Genomic DNA, 16,825 nt, shown 5'->3' with positions numbered 1-16,825 from the left:
GGACATAGACATGTTGGTGAATTGGGCAGACAAGTGACAGATAAAGTTCAATGCAGAGAAGTGTGAGGTGCTTCATTTTGGCAGGAAGAATGTGGAGAGACAGTACAAAATAAAGGGAGAAACTCTAAAGGAGGTGCAGGAACAAAGGGATCTCAGTGTATATGTGCATAAGTCATTGAAGATGGCAGGACATGTTGAGAGATCTGTTAATAAAGTATATGGTATCCTCGGTTTTATTAATAGGGGCACTGAGTACAGGAGTAAGGAGGCCATGTTAAACTTGTATAAGACACTAGTTAGGCCTCATCTGGAGTACTGCGTCCAGTTCTGGGCGCCATATTTGGGGAAGGATGTGAAGGCATTGGAGAGAGTACAGAGAAGATTCACAAGAATGTTTCCAGGGATGAAGAACTGTAGCTATGAGGATAAATTGGAGAGGTTGGATCTGTTTTCCTTAGAGAAAATAAGGCTGAGAGGAGATTTGATGGAGATATTCAAGATCCTGAGGGGTATGGACAGGGTAACTAGTGAGAAACTGTTCCCACTCAAGAGTATATCAAGAACTAGAGGGCACAGATTCAAAATAATGAGCAAAAGGAGTAGAAGTGATGCAAGGAAAAGTTTTTTTGCCCTGAGGGTGGTTGGAGTCTGGAACGAACTTCCCGAGAGGGTGGTGGAGGTCAATCGAGGTATTCAAAAGGGAGTTGGATTGCTACCTGAGAAGAAAGAATATGCAAAGTTACGGGGATAAGGCAGGGGTGTGGGACTAGGTAGAACGCTCTTTCAGTGAGCCAGTGCAGACTTGATGGGCCAAATGGTCTCCCTCTTCACTGTAAAGATTCTGTGATTTGTGATCCAGTGATGTGCTTGGACGGGCCACTAGAGCAGGCTCAAAAGCTGTGGATCTGTATCGCAGCAGGAACCAATCTCCAACGACAGGATTAGCAAAAGAAGCCCAGCAAAAAATTGCATTTATATAGCGCCTTTACCATAGCAAAATGTTTAAAGGCACTTCACAGCAGCAATAAGCGGCAAATGACACCAAGGCATATAAGGAGATATTAGGACAGTTGACCAAAAGCTTGGCAAAGAGGTAGGTTTTAGGGAGTCTTGAAAGAGAAGAGAGGGCCAGAGAGGTGGAGAAGTTTAGGGAGGGAATTCCAGAGTTTGGGGCCTAGGAAGCTGAAGGCATATAAAGACATTTTTTTTAAACAAACTGCAGTGTTTGTGTAGTGGAGGAATGTGTCTGCTCGCGGCTTGTGCAAGGAACTGCTCGACATTGCAGCTGAGGGCTATGCAGCGAGGGGACTGTAAAGCTAGTGTTAAACCCAGGCAATCCACTCGTCAATTCCAGGTCAATTTCACGTCTTGAAAATCCCAATCTTCAAGTAATCACCCAGACTGAGACGCAAGCCTGTCAGTAAACAAATGACTGCAATGAAATGGAAATAACTTTTACAAGAAAAATGAGCAGGCTTACACAGTCAGCAGGGAGGCCTGGAGTGGGGGGGGAGGGCAGCTCCACACTGCTGTTGTGAGGGGCTGTAATTACCTCACAGCAACTGCCTTTTCTTCTGAAGGCACTGTCCCAGTCAAATAAAATCGAAATGCCCACATTTGTAGGGTGCAGAATGTGTGCCCCACCTCATTCTTCCAAGCAAATGACTTTAATTGTAGAAACTGTCAGAGAGAATTGAGACTATCATTTGAAACGGTTAATACATTTTTTATTTTAAAAAATGGCACCTTTGAGTTTGAAAACCTTTCAAGGTCACTAGCTTCCCAGTAAACAAGGACAATCAACCTCTGACCTTCCTCAAAGACAGGATCAGTAATAACCTATTGGAAACCACTGGCACACTTCAAGATTAAAAATATCCTGGCCTTGGCCTCAGGTCACAAGGTGCCTTTCCTCCAATAAATCAACACAGAGCTCAGGCCTGATACAGCAGGTGATCAGTGTGTTCATGGGGAAGGGTGTTGTGGAGATAGCTTGACAGTAAAGTGTGCCAAGCTCCCCAGGAAAGGAGAGATGGGGGGTGGGGGAGGGGCATGATAACAGTGTCACACGATAACACCAATTATCAGGATTTGAGCCATGGTTGTAAAGAGCACTTCCTGTGTAAACAGGAAGTAAAGGATGAGTAAAAGGCATGCGATCTGTCAAAGTGCTAGTGGGGTTGGGGTGGAAGACGATGGAGAAAAAGGGTGAGGACTAGGGAGTTATCTATCATTGATTGCTATCTCCTGTCAACATCAGGTGATTAAACGAAAGCAGAGCAACAGCCAAATTGTAATAACATCATAAATCAGAATAGCAGCATCATTTCGGATTGAGCAGTGAGAATGTTTGACTGACGTTGACTGTGTGGCTATCACAAAGCGTAAATAATCAGGTAACCTTGATTTTTTTTATTATCATCAAACACACTTAGTTATTAAACATTAGATCACCAATGTTCTATGCTCCTTTAATGGAGGAGTTGGAATAAATGAGCACAGAATGTACTGAAAGCTGTGTCTTAGGCACTCTGATCCAAACTGCAAAGCCAGTGTACTTTGACAATTCAAGCTGACATTCCTCAGCACCAGGGATGTGCCAAAATCAACTGCAGCGAGGCTTGCCTTGGCATCCGTCCAAAACTAGGCCACACCAGTGAAAGTGAAAACATTTACACAGCTGGGCCCTGAGCCTGCTATTTTCAAAAGATCTGTTCATAAGTTAAAGCTGTCCCCATATAGTGTTGTACCCATGAGATCACATCTCACTAGCAAACCAGGCCACATAGAGATTTTGCAGGGACTAGCCACCCATGTGCCATTCCACCCCAAGTTAAACTCTACCTTGAGGGTTCTCATCAACTTTGCAGCAGAGTGAGCCAAACGTTGGCAATCTCATTGACAACAAAATGTAATACTATATATCAGAAAATTCTCCCAGAGGCTGTAGACTGTGATTTAAGAATAACAGAAATTATCTATGATCTACGCAAACAGGGAAAGAGGCCCAGACCTCTGCTTCAACCTCTTTGTAATTTGCTCTCTTTATTTTAGTAGGCATTGCTTCCCAAAACAGAAAACGTACAGTGGCTACAGAAATTCCATTAAACTTGCCATTGCTGGAACTGGGTGCCGTTTCCATGCATAATGTTGTACAGTTGCTTCATCAGCCAATTGGAAAGCATATTAACCAGTGCTAACCAATAGTGATAACTATTGTAAGTCTTGGTAATTCTTGCTTTTCGTGTTTTGTGTGCAAGTGTGTTTAATTCTATGTGAGCATTTGTGTGTGCACCTTTACACAGGAGGGGCTATGTGTGTGTGTGTGTGTGTGTGTGTGCATGTGCATCTAGCTGTCTCATTTCATGAACAATAAGATAGACCAGTATATGCCAGAAGGCCCCAGTTTCAATCCCCGACCTTCAAAGCAATGGAGGGCTTGGGAGTGGACAATCTGACTCGTAAGGCAGAATTTTGCCCCACGTTGGGGGGGAAGTTTAGGAGCAGGCGCGTGGAGGCGCTTCTCCAATTGGCGCCCCCTATTGGGGGCGCGCCACCATTTTACAGGGGCGGGCCAATTAAGGCCCGCCAAGCATGATGTCCGCCACGAAGCACTATGCACTCCCTGTGCGGGTGGGGGGGGGGAGGAAATTCCTTAAGCCAAAAGTGTGTTGTTTTGCGCAAGCGCACGAAACAGCGCACTCATCTCCCTGAGGCTAAGTGTTGCCTCAGGGAGATCGGCTCCACACTCAAAAATCTTAAAAATAGAAAAAGACATGTCCCCTCATGTGACACTCACATGAGTTGGGACATGTCCATCACTTTCAAAGACACTTTTATTACATTTTTTAAAACCTACATGAAACCTCATCCCACCCGTGGATGAGGTTTCATGCTTTTTCTAGTGCCTGCCAGGGCTCCCGGCCTGCCCCCCAACCTTAAGGTTGGACAGGCAGATCCACTAATTAATTTCATGAGTTTGTCAATGGCCTCAATTGGCCATTGACAGGTCGGCGGGCACACAGCTGATTCTGCTGATCCCCCACCTACCTGAAAATTGAAATGGGGCGGGGTGACGTCAGGAGTTCCACCACAGTGAGCGGGCCCTGCCCCCCCGCTTGCTGACCGGGAAATCCTGACCATAGGATGGGAATTTCCGGCCCCACCCGCTGCCCATATCGTCTGGCCCCACCATAAGTCGATGGACTTTTGGCTGGGCCGCCGAATCTCCCATGGCGGGTCCCAACCCAGCAGAGCTGGAAAACCCTGGCCCCCAATCATATCTTATGACCCGTGCCGCAAAGTGAACATCCACGGCCGTCAGACGAAAGTGGACTTGACTGTGATGCTTGCTGGGGGAGATGGTGGTGCCACTGGACTGGCAATCCCGAGGCCCTGGCTAATGCCCTGGGGATACAGGTTCAAATCCCACCATGGCAGCCGGTGGAATTTAAGTTCAATTTAAAAACAACACCAAAATTGAATAGTTTGTCAACTGGGCCAGTAGTGAAGGATGGCCACTTGGGTGGGATACCAGAGGTAAACCAGTCCTCTTGGGACAGAAGTCCAGCATGGCTCACTGTTTCCAGAAGAAAAGAAGGAAACCAGGGAATGGAACCTCCAGCTTAGTTTTTCTCTGCCTCTTGACCTTTCTTTCCACCTATAACAATAGACAGACTCAACAGCACACACACATTAATGAATTCCTATCCCCATTACAGCTTAAACATTATTGTTTAAAACTCCTCAATGTGAGTCAGAACTATACATACCAACATCTAACTTCCTCATTACTATCCAATGGCCATCATTTCTGTGGAGCTCAGAGCATGAGGAATGGATGCTGAGAGCTGATTATTTGTTGCCTCATGATGGGAGGGCTTCCGCCATAAGCTTGTCTTGTTTCCTGGATCAAGGTTATTAAGTACAAGGTTATTAAATAGATGGGCGAGGGCAGTAAATTCTTGTGGTGCTGCAGAATGACTGGCACTGAAGTGCCTAAAAAGATGGAAGCTATCTAGAAGGGGCTATGCAGCCCTGAAGGTGAAGAATAATTCTTGTTTTAAGCCTTGAGCTCAGCCGACGTCTACGTGGTTAGTGCTTGAGGGCAAGAAACTTTGCCTTCTCTCTCCAACCTCTCATGAGGTGTATCCCTTGGGTCGACTGAGACAGAGGCATTAAGCAGGGAAATTGGACAGCATGCCAGGGATCACCTTGCTGGCATTTACCTCCAGCAGGCAGTAGACAGACTGTCAGCAACCTACCCAACTAGGGCAAGGGGAGTAAATTTTGGGGTGAGGGTGTTGATGCAATGCTCAGCCTTGTCATTGGATTTTCCCCACATTTTGTGCCACAACCTAGCTGAATTTTTGAGTGGAATCATACAGGAAAACTCATTCAGCGAGTGTCTGTGCAGCATACCCATAGAGCTCAGAAAGACAGCATTCTTGGGTCTGTACAGTGCAAACTAGTCTAGTTGTAATATTACTTGAATTTCACAGAATTAAACCTTTTCCAATTTAGAAACTAAATCCTGCATCTATTTCTTTTCTCCCCAAAAGTTGTCTTCTTGCCATCATGTTCATCGAATTCTATTCCATAATTAGAGTCATTAAGCATATTTTAAATACAGCTCAATATCCCAAGGTATTCCGTTTCCCAACTAACTCAGGCTGATCTGCTTTCACTGCTGATTTTCCAGGCAACATCAAGCAGGGCCTGTAAGTGTTCGAGCGATTTGGTTACAAGATGCAACAGGCGCTCAAAATAAATATTGAAATAACCTAATAGCAAATGATTGCATCTGCTCTTAAAATAGAAGTGAGCAAATATAGTGCCAAAGAATGGCATCTGCATTAGATGAAGCTGAGATCACACTTCAATGTGGCTGTGGCAAGATCCCCTGCAGTTCAGAAGTGTTAAGATTTCAATGTTGAATGCCAAACATGCTTCACATGGTTAGCCAAATAATCTGAAATTCTGAAGATGAGTCATATTCGACTTGAACATTAACATTAACTCTGTTCCTGTCTGCAAAGATGCTGCCAGACCTGCTGAGTATTTCCAGCACTTTCTGTTTTTATTTCAGATTTCTGTAATCTGCAGTATTTTGCTTTCATACAAATAGCAACAATTCTTAGCTGGCATTTACAGAGCTGGGAGTACCTTTGCTGGTGAACGATGAAATCAGGTCAAATGGAGGATCAGCAGTGCTGAGGGAGGGTCATTGACTTGCCCTTTCAACTCTGGAGACTGCAGTCAAAGTTAAGGAACCAAATCTTGGCCCAGATGAAGAGAGAGATGAAAGATCTTGCCATGATGACCCCAGTCCCACACCGATGTGGTTTACTCTTATTTACCTACTGAAGTGCTCTAGCAAGTCATTCAGTTTCATCGAGCCGCAGAGAACAAGGAATGGGTAATGAAGGCCAGCCCTCACACAAAGAATAATTTTTTAAAAGTAGGAAACGTTGCTATATTGGCCTCTTTCACAGATATACTTCAGTCATCAAGAGCCAATTTGACTCCTTTTCATAAGATAATCTTTTACATCATGAACCAACAATTCTAATGTATTGTTTTGTACAAATATATTTCTGTCGATTGGCTGATGTCTATGCTGCTAATTGATTGACTCTTGTGATATATGGATTGGCTGCACCAAAATGCATTGGCTGCTCTCCAGTCAAACACACACCAAACAAATACAGCGTAGGATACATACAGAGTAAAGCCTCTCCTATACAATCCCATCAAGTTTTACTGAGTAGACACAACACAAGTTAAGGAAAGTGCTTCCAGGTCAAATATATTATTAGTCTGAAGCAGTGCTAGGTGAAAAATGCTGAGGTGAAATATCTGTATGCAGCTCAGGTCCTGATATGTCCACAGATCAACACTGCTCTTAGTGCATCATCAATTATCATCAGATTAGCAATCTCACTCAGAGAATGAACTTAAAATGTCACATTGGTGCCTTGGGGGTGCACCTCAAAGAATAAAAATGAGGCATGTTGTTTGGAGAAGGGTAGAGGTAAACTTTATATTGCATCCTGCATCTGACCTGGAGTACTTGATGCTGAAACTGGGTACAAAATATGGAATTATTTGTACAGATCTGCAATCTGTGATGACCCTTGTGCTTTGGGAAAATCATGTATCTTCAATTTGTGCAATGGCCTCTTTAAGACTTGGAGAGTACTGTGAAATGGGATTAATTGGTTTCCTGATTATGACATCGTTAGGCTCCAAGAAATGTCCACATGACCTGAAGTTGCCAGGAGGATAAACAGCTAAGAAGCAAATGGTAAATAGAAAGCTAATTTCAGTGGGGTTGGGACGGCCAATGTTTTCTGGTTAACATTTGAGAACACACTAAGAATTTATGTAAAGAAGAAACAAGTAAGTTACTCTCTGGAACAGATCCTAACGTTGAAGCAGGTCTCTGAGAATAGAGCAAAGTCTGTGTTACTGTGTGCGTAATATAGTTGGAAAGAGTAAAGAACTGTAGACAGGAAGGGCAAGAGTTTGTGGATTGAACAAAACCCATTGCTGTTGCTTGAATGTTTCCTGAACCCAGCAGACTGTTTAAAGAGGGGGAGAGGGAGTCTCAGGGGATTTTGTATCATCAAAACTGTCATGACCCAAGTGAGAGAGTGTTCATAGACATACACCTTCTCAGTGGTAACTGTGTCCAGAGACTTTGGATGGAATACAGCTGCTGTTAAATGTGATTGATGGGCCAAAACAATTGAGTGGGAAGCGAGAGATTCTATACAGTGGAAACTGAGTTGGAAAGATTGTGAGATTGCACATGGTTCTCCATTTGTGCAGGAAGCAATATGAGTGCTTGTAACCATGTGAGGTGTGTCTTTGTTGGATCAACTATTTAAATTGAAATTTACCTCTTTGTTGAAATATCCTTCGACTGTTAATTATGTTTGAATTCTGCTGAATTTAGTTGGTTTGTTACAGTAAAAGTTTTAAGAAGTGAAATCTCATCCAGCGGTTTTCTTCCTGTTGGTGCTATGGGGATTCCTAGCTTTGTGAAAAGTTATCAGTCTCTATGGGGATCCTAACAAATCTCTTTTAATAAAAGTTTGTCGACCTGAACCATTAGGGGTAATTTTAACCCTCAGAAGGGAGTGGATTGGGGTCAGGTAGGATGTAGAAATTGTTTAACCCATCCCAACCTGCCTGGAGATGGACAGGAGCTGAACAACCAATCCATTCTCAGGAGACAGATTTGCTGTTTAAATATTATAATGAGGCTGCATGCTGGTCTTCCAAGTTGAAACCTGGCCAGCCTGGTCTCCTGTGCCTCAGAAAAACCAGCAGAAAAAGGTGAGGACTGCTTTGTGGAAAGACTAAATACCTTTACAGCCTTGCTTTTATGGTCAAGAGGAAGCAGGACTGTCCTCCAACCATTGGACTCCCCCAGTCCAAAATCCCACACCCAGGTTTTGAAATTGAACACCATCCCCTCCCAGAATTCGGCTCCCAACCTCCGCACCAACACAGCTGCAGGCTCCTTATAACCACTCTTGCAGCTGCAGCTTCTGCCAGAGGCTCCATCACCGAGCCTAAATCTGTCAGTCAGGCTGTTTGTCAGGAGGAGATCAATACCAGGGCCAGGCATTCTTGTTTCTCTCTCCACACTTGCTGCCTAATCTGCTGAGCGTTTACAGCATTTTCTGTTCCTACTTCTGTAATCCTTTAACTTGATAAGCACATGGTGCACAAAATCTCTCCTCCCAAAAATCTGCCACTGAATTAATACGATGGATAAGTTTCTGAAATGGAAATTCTTGGCATGGGCTGATATTTGTATGGCTGTAGTCTGATGTGACTGGAGATTTGTTTAATGACCACATATGGACATGTCCACAGGTTGGTAAATTTTCTGCATGTTCAGCACTTTCTTTCTGCCCCACTGGGGATCATTTTGATTTTGTGCAATAATACTGGTGATAGTGAATCAGGAACAGGAGAGATTCAAACTGCCTGTCAATTTTCTACCGCCATCAACCACACCCCCCACCCCCTCCCCCAGCTTAACACTATTGCACGAAGCCTAAATGACCCCATTCTAGAAGGTGAGATGCACAGTTTCAGTGGCTCAACTTAGGTCAATATCAAGATATGTAATTGGCAGCTGTAGGCAGGTATGTCTGGTCTCATCATTATATTCCCTACCATCTTCATAATGCATTGTATCCCTTGGGGCCCAGTTTTAACTGTATGTAAGTGAATGGGTTTTGAGTGAGTTAAAACCTCATGCTAAGTGACATCACATTTTGCTAAGTTTAAAATCGGACAGGGGACAAGATTGAGTGCAGGGCAAGGTGAGGGATCAAGGATTAAGCTTTGCTCCTGGGAAAATCAATGAAACTTCAATAATATTGAGAACTAGTGGGGATTATTTTAACTCTCGGCAATGGTATATACTGGGCAATATCTAATCAGTTCTGCTGAAGGGTCATGAGGACTCGAAACGTCAACTCTTTTCTTCTCCACCAATGCTGCCAGACCTGCTGAGTTTTTCCAGGTAATTCTGTTTTTGTTTTTAATATCTAATCAGGTGCCATTCCACACTTGACAGACATCTATGGAATGGAGAATCATGTGGTGGGGGGGGGAGGGGGTGGAAATGAACGGCTCAACTGATACCTCCCATTCCACACTATTGCCAAAGGATAAAATTGCCTCCGTTAATTCCCCAGTGACTTCACATTGTGAGATGCAGAAGCATAATTGAAAATGGATCATTATCTTTAAACACATCTTTAGACTCTCCAAACAGGTTTCTCAAAACCCAGAACATCCAGTCCAGATTTAACAAGCAGCAACTTTAAGGGATATATTTAATGGAGGCGATGGTGGTCTCACCTGCTGGTTGGAAAGCCAGTAAGAGCCCTGTGTTGTCTCTTTTTAGCAAGTCCCTTCAGATTAAGTGCCAATCAGGCACTAACTTGGTCAGCACTGGGCTTTACTTGGGACCAAGAACTCTGGGGGTGGAAGTCCTGCCTGCCAAGAGCTGTTGGCCAATCAGAGGCCAGCAGTTCTTCATTGCTTGGCAATGTCACCAGAAAGGCACTGGCTGGTGCCAGAACAACATCCACTCAAGGGCTCGGATTGAGGAGGGACCCAGGCACAAGGGAGTGATGGCAGGAGGGGGTTGTCACAGGGTAGGGGTATTAGGCGAGGAGAAGAGAGAAGAGGCAGCAAGGGCAGGTGGGTGGCTTTCACTGTACCCGCCGCCCCCCCCCCAACTTCCTGATGCTGAGTCCCTCGATCAGGCGTCTTGAATGAGAGTCCCCCTTACCTCCCCCTGCCGCACCCCTATCTCCCTCTGCCCACAGCCCACCTTCCCCGGAAGACCACAAGCAACTTTGACAGGTGTTACTTTTTGGGCTTCCAACATGGCCATTCTGCAGCCTGCCACTGGGCGAATACAAACGGCGGTGGTATTTGTCCCTTGAATGGTCATTAACTACCCACTTAAGAGTCTCAATTGGCGGTGGGGGTTGGGGGAGGCACTGTCCACTGGCCATACTGCCACAGACTTACTCAGGGCAGAGGCAGGAAGACATTAGGGTCTCCACCTGGCACCCTCCTCCCCAATTATACATCCTCCATCACCAAATTTGCCACGGAGGAGTCAAATTTGAATTCCCAAATATGCACGATAGTGTTCCAATGCATTTGATGCCCATGTCCTTCTTATATGTCCCGTCCAACCCTACTATCTCCCCTGACATTCCTTATCAACCCAACCATTCCTAACTACCCTCCAGCCCTACCAGCCCCTTCCAATTTTCTCATCCATTACGATTCCACCTTGACCAATCCTTCCAATCTCCTCCGACCCTACAGCCCCCATCCTCACTCCTTCCAAACTCCCCCACTTTTCTATTCCCCCACTTAACTCTTTCTGATCTCCCTATGACCCACTTGATCCAATTCCCCCTTCTCACTCCGGCCTCTGATATTCCTCACAACCCAGCCTTTCTGATTCCTCACTCCCTCCCTCTGCTTCCCGGTTGCAGGCTGGTTCCTGACTGCCAACCAACCTCTCAATCTGTCTGACTGCGGCTGGTAAACGGAGACAAAACGTGTTAATCAAGTTCGCCCTTAGATTTGGCAGGGCCTGAGGGAACTTCCTCTCCCGGGGTTTCGTATATGTAAAACTGCCCCACCCCACATGCGCCTCCAAGCAAGGAATGAGGTCTAAGCGTCAGGAGCCAGCAGAACCCATTCACTGAGGAAAACGAGTTGGACCAGCTTGGATTGAGAATGGCCATCAAGTTTGTTATCCAGCAATTTCCCCCATGGACACTTTTCAAGTTGCTGATTTATGGTTTAGCAACTTGTGAATCAAATAAGGAAAAAAGAGGGTGAACATTGAAGGATGGTGCAGAGAATGAATGTGACATTTAAACTGTGAAACCTGGGTTCAAGTCCAGTGAGGCTGATGGGATGAAAGTCCCCATTGCCTGCCTGCTAGGAGGGTCCAATAAAGCCTGAGTCATCTTCACACAGTTTTTATAGTGGACAAAGATGCACAATTTGCACAATATTGCTCCAAGGGCACACAACAGCTGGTGTGGAGAGAAGCAAATGTCACCCTGGACCATTAGGAATGTTCTCTTGAGACTGAGGCACACTATTGGGGTTATGGTTTACTCTGCAGCTGACCCAGACTCTACTTGACCTGAGAGTGCCTGCTGCTGACATTGTGCCCAAAATAGAGAGGGTTCACGTTCTTTCAGTTTGATGGGTGCAAAAGCACAACTTTAAATTTAAAAAAAGAGCTCTAACGTTATACAAACAACCATTCCAAACTGAAAAAGACATCACAGGTCTGAAAAATTTCCTTCACCTCCTACATAATGGAGTGGTGTACATTAGATAAAGTAGTGTCTGGACAAGACTTCTGAGCTCCTTTAAATGCCTGCTATGACAGAAAGACCCTTAGCAGCTCAGAAACAGTCACTTGACACTGCTACACACCAGCAGACAATCAAGGTGTTGATGCTCTTAAGTTTGAACCTTATAACTCAAATGTACAGTACGTTCTTGGAGATAATAGTCGGCTCTGGAAGCCTCTCAATGCTGAAAATGTCCCTCTCTCTTGTAATAATTGGTCACCTCACAGAAAGGCACATAAGTTATTGCATGCAAAATTTTATTTTTGTTTGATTTATGTAGAAAGGAAATTGAGTGTTATTTGTCTAATGCTTTTCAATGATGGCTCTCCCGGGGATTGCTGCAGAGAAGTAAGCAGACTTGTCAGGATGAGTGGCTCTGCCTGAATTCTTACATTTTTGTTTAATTGTCAATCTGGTTGCCGTTGAGACGGGAGGGCAGAGGCAGAGGGAAGCAGAAAACCCCCAATAAAATATCAATGGATCAGCAGCATAGTGCGCAAAAATGAGAGGAGGGGGGGCAGATAAGGAGGCTCTTTCTGTGCTGCATATTTCTGTGTTGGAGCTCCTCTGCTACAAGCCGTTTGACCACTTTCCCCTGGGAGATGAATCAGACAAGTCTCTCTCGTTGCTCTTAAATCCCCCAGGCATTTCCTGTCCTCAGACTACTGCCGACATCCCTCAGCCAATTAAAATACATGATCTCACCTTGGGTTAATGAGAACACCTTTCTCTCTCTGTCTCTCTCCTCCGTGTTTCTCCTGCCTGTACCTCATGAAAGAAGTTTGTTAGGTAAAAGGAACAAGTGTCGACTGAACTGATGGTCATTTCTCAAAAGACCACCAAGTTTCCCTTGAGCTACAGTACTGAGAAACAAGGCAGGAGCTGTCAGCATTAGAGAACACAGTTGAGCATACAATCTTAGCACAGCCTCACTCCATTTTAGAGTTGGCGTTTGTTAACCAACACGCATATTATACAGGCAGAAAAAACACACATGAGATTCCAGATTGGTGACTGATTTATTGTGAAGTTTAATCATTTTTCATGTTATGGTCTACATAAAACCACTGAAGAATTTTGGCCTTGGATTTAAAAATAAATATTGTTACAATCATATCAAATGACATCTTTTAATTAAAAAAAACACAATATGATTTTTATTAATAACCATCCACCGAGTAATCAATTCATCGTGGCCAGTGAGAAGTAAAGGCAGCTTTAATGAGCAGCATTAATTGAATGAGAATAATTAACCCTTTCCCTTGTCTTTACCTTTTGAGTGAATAGCTAATTGTCCATTCTGGTAGCTGCCTTTTGTTTTTCAATCAATATTCTTCCTGCCCTCTTTTTGCCCTGAATCTGGTTAGAACACTGTTCAAAACATACTGGGTACTCACCATTCCCTTAGCTGACTGTTCCTTACTTGTAAGCCCACAGATGAAGCTCAGGCTTAATCCTGTCCATAGACTTTTCAGGGTCAGACTCTAGTGATCAGCATTGGCTGCTTTTCTTTTCTCTAACCCAAGCGCACTCACACCAATGGCCACTGCATCAGAGATTAAGCTACTCGGCATAGGTGGAGGATGAGACTTGTCACCTTCTTCTTTGTAGGGCTCAATATTGGGTGATTTATTGGCCAGGTCACTGGAGACTATACTGCTCCCTTCCACATGCCAAACACACAAGGAAATTGAGGCAGGCTTGATAGTGATCTGTCACTCTTGGATGTTGTTCCTAGTTGCATTTGGGATCTGTCCTAGATGCAATTGGAGTGTACGGTGGTTGAGCCACTGGAATGGATCTGACAAGTCCTTGGTTACACTTCACCATTGAGCCTTTGTGTGTAATGACTTCAGAGAACCTTGGTTCTGAACAAATCCTTGTCACCTCGGCTAGTTGCCACGTATCTTCCCCTGGATGTGAACTTGTTGCCCCAACTGTAAACTTGGCAATTCTGTACCTGTATTTTAATTGTGCACGTTGGTCATCTTCCCTCACAGTTTTAAAAATTGCTTTCTAGTTTCTGACAGAGTAGAATGTAAGAGTGGGTCAACTGGTGCACACTAGTCTGCCTAACATGAGCTCTGCCAGTGATGGAAGAGTTGCACTTAAAGGTGTTGCCTTCAGGTATAATATTGCAATATATAGATCTTGCTTGATCTTCCTACATTTGAGAATCATCCATTCAGCTAGGGTAATGAGGAGAAGAAATAGTATGATCGACATTCCGCTTCTCACGCATATCCTGAAATGGCTTGCCAATAAGTTGTGGACCGCTATCCATAATGATCTCTCTAGGCACACCAAGTAAACTGAAAATAGCAGTTAGAGTTTGCGTGACAGTTGTGCTTGATGTATTGTGCAATTGTTAAGTATTGGGGTTATTGGTAAAGCAACTGACAATGACGATAAAGTCAGTACCTTGGACATGAAGGCAGTCCTATGTGATTTTGGACCAAGGATGTGTAGGAACTTCATTTGGAATAAGTCATTCTTTGTGCTGACTTGGCATATGCTCTTGACATGCCTTGCACTTCTTGACAACGACTTCAATGTCATTGTTCATACCTGACCAACAGACTGTCTGTCTTACAAGTCTTCTTGTCCGATTTATACCCATGTGTGAGTGATGAAGTTGTTGAAGAATATCAGGTCACAAAGATTGTGGTATGATGACCAGTCTACCTTTAAAAATGCATCCCTGGGAGATGCCTAGCTCATCCCAATAAGGCCAAAAAGATCTCATGTGCTCGTGGAAATGCTGGATCGAATCAGACCACCCTTCAGTGATGGTTTTCCATGATTTCTTTAAGATGAATTCTTTCACCATTTCTTCTTGTAGTTGCAGGCATTTGTACCAGATCAATTGATGGACTTTCATTCTCCTGCAAGCATAACATTGCAGCTTCCTTGAATCTGCCAATTTTGTTGAAACATCCTGGATATTTCCATGTTAGGTCATGAAAAAAGGCAAAAGGAGTAGTTTCCGAGGTTGATCTGCCATGTGAGGTCTGAATGATTCCATGAATTGTCACGAGTGCAAGGTCCTGACATGCTGGTAGACGTGTAATCACTGGGCCTTTACTCTCCATGGTTTAGGACATTTGTGACACTCAGGAGAACTGACTGTACTTGCACTCCAGGACTATGGATCCTGCACATGGAATTAGTGAACCATTGTACGGCAAAAGTTGCAGAGCAGTAGGTTTTGCCGGGGCCCTCCATGTCTGTGGATACGTGTCATTTAGAGTTTTCAGGGGTAGGATACTGGCACTTGCCTCTGTGTCAATCTTGGTCAATAATGAGTAGTTGCCAACTTTCTTAGGACAGATAATTTGAATCTTGGCAAACATTTTGAGTGGTGTGATGACAACTATGTTTCCACAGGATTGATGGTGTGAACCCTGTGTTCACCACTCTTAGTCTCATCGTGAACATTTTCTGGTTTGTCAGTCACCTCATGTATGTTTTTCTTATGGGATACAGGATGGTCCTTCTTATTCATTGAAGGTACCCATCGTGTACAGTCTGTTTAGATCAGTTCACGGTTCCTTGTAGCTGCATCACTCTTGTGCACTGCCGCTGCCAATTGCCCTTTCTGCCACATGCATTGTTGGAAAGCTGGGCATTTCCTTGTTGCATGCAGAAGGCCACACCTTACAAATATTTTGCTAGGTTTAGGTGCTCTAGTGAGTGCGTCAACAATTCAGGTGGAACATAGGGCCTATAAACATTGTCAACCTGCGAGGATCGGTTCATACTTACTTCCATCCTGGAGTAGTTCTTTGATGCGATATATTTTGGGCTTGTCTAGCAGATCTTTCTAGAATTCTTCCATGGGAGTGGCTGAGATCACCAATTCAAAAATTCTGTCTGCTAGCTCTGCATCTGAAAAATCACAGTGCACACCATTTTCTCTGCATCGGCTGACAAAGTAGTTTATGGATTCCGTGGGCTGTTGTCAAAATGACATGAATTCTAGTCGATGAGTACGGAAGTTTAACCTGATTCTGAACTGGTCTTCTAATGTAGCCCATATCTTTTGGGGATCGTTTAGTTCTTCTGCTGTTAATCTGGAGGTGCTCAGCCTGTGTAGACCTTCTTTCCCAATTGCTAGGTGAATTTTTATGGCTTGCTTGTCTGGTTCAGATAAAGCTGAATCAAGAAACCCTAGATCTGTACGCTGTTCAAACATTTTGAATTTGGATAGTTGGTCAGCTGCATCCCAATTCAAACTGGGGGCTTTTGTGGACATTCTGACACTTTGACCTTCCTCTTTGTTTTATTCAATTTATTGCTCAGCAACTCATAAAGACACCTGTTGAAATTGCAACCTTCTCTGGCCCAATTTTTTTTTGATGGCTTTGTTTATTCTGTTTTTGTTTAACTCTCCCTTGCTCTCTATCAATCCAGCCCACACCCTGGTCTCTTGCCTTTTCCGACTAAGCTAACCCAGTGTTGGTCCCCTTGACGCACTATTGCACTCACTGAACTGACAGGCTAGGTGCTGCAATCCCACGATGAGGGATCTGTCTGTTTACCAGCTTTTTATTTGGGTACTATCTAGGCCCTGTGTTTTCAAAGCTTTTCTGTTGAGTCAGCAGGCAGTGTTTTCAACAGTCTCTGACAATTAAAATTTGTTGCAGTCCAACCAAAATGTCAGGAGTCATCTCATGGCATGTAGCATGATCTAAAATTGTTCACCATGTCATAACTGTACTGAATCTAGCTGCCAGGATGTTTGATGATCGCTAAACACAATGTTGTGTTTTTATAATGATATAAAGGCACCAATCACTCATAAGGGATGGTATAAACACATTGTGGGCACATTTATTTAGATTGGGAACATAAGAACATATATACAAAGGTAGAAAGCTTGAAGACATCAACAG

At 44.1% G+C, this 16,825-nt stretch overlaps 1 long non-coding RNA gene across 1 annotated transcript in view; it reads left to right on the top strand.

Moving 5' to 3' along the window:
- The first annotated feature begins 2,348 nt into the window (after window positions 1-2,348).
- The window catches only part of LOC121286471, a 68,252-nt gene continuing 53,775 nt past the window's right edge, over window positions 2,349-16,825 (top strand). Inside the window, exons 1-2 of the long non-coding RNA XR_005944938.1 lie at window positions 2,349-2,396; window positions 3,055-3,218. This is a non-coding gene — a long non-coding RNA (uncharacterized LOC121286471). The remainder of the gene's footprint in view (window positions 2,397-3,054; window positions 3,219-16,825) is intronic.

Source organism: Carcharodon carcharias, chromosome 13 (assembly GCF_017639515.1).
Source record: "Carcharodon carcharias isolate sCarCar2 chromosome 13, sCarCar2.pri, whole genome shotgun sequence".
Taxonomy (NCBI): Eukaryota; Metazoa; Chordata; class Chondrichthyes; order Lamniformes; family Lamnidae; genus Carcharodon; species Carcharodon carcharias.
The sequence above is the reverse complement of the archived record's forward strand: the minus strand, read 5'-3'. Positions and strand labels throughout refer to the sequence as shown.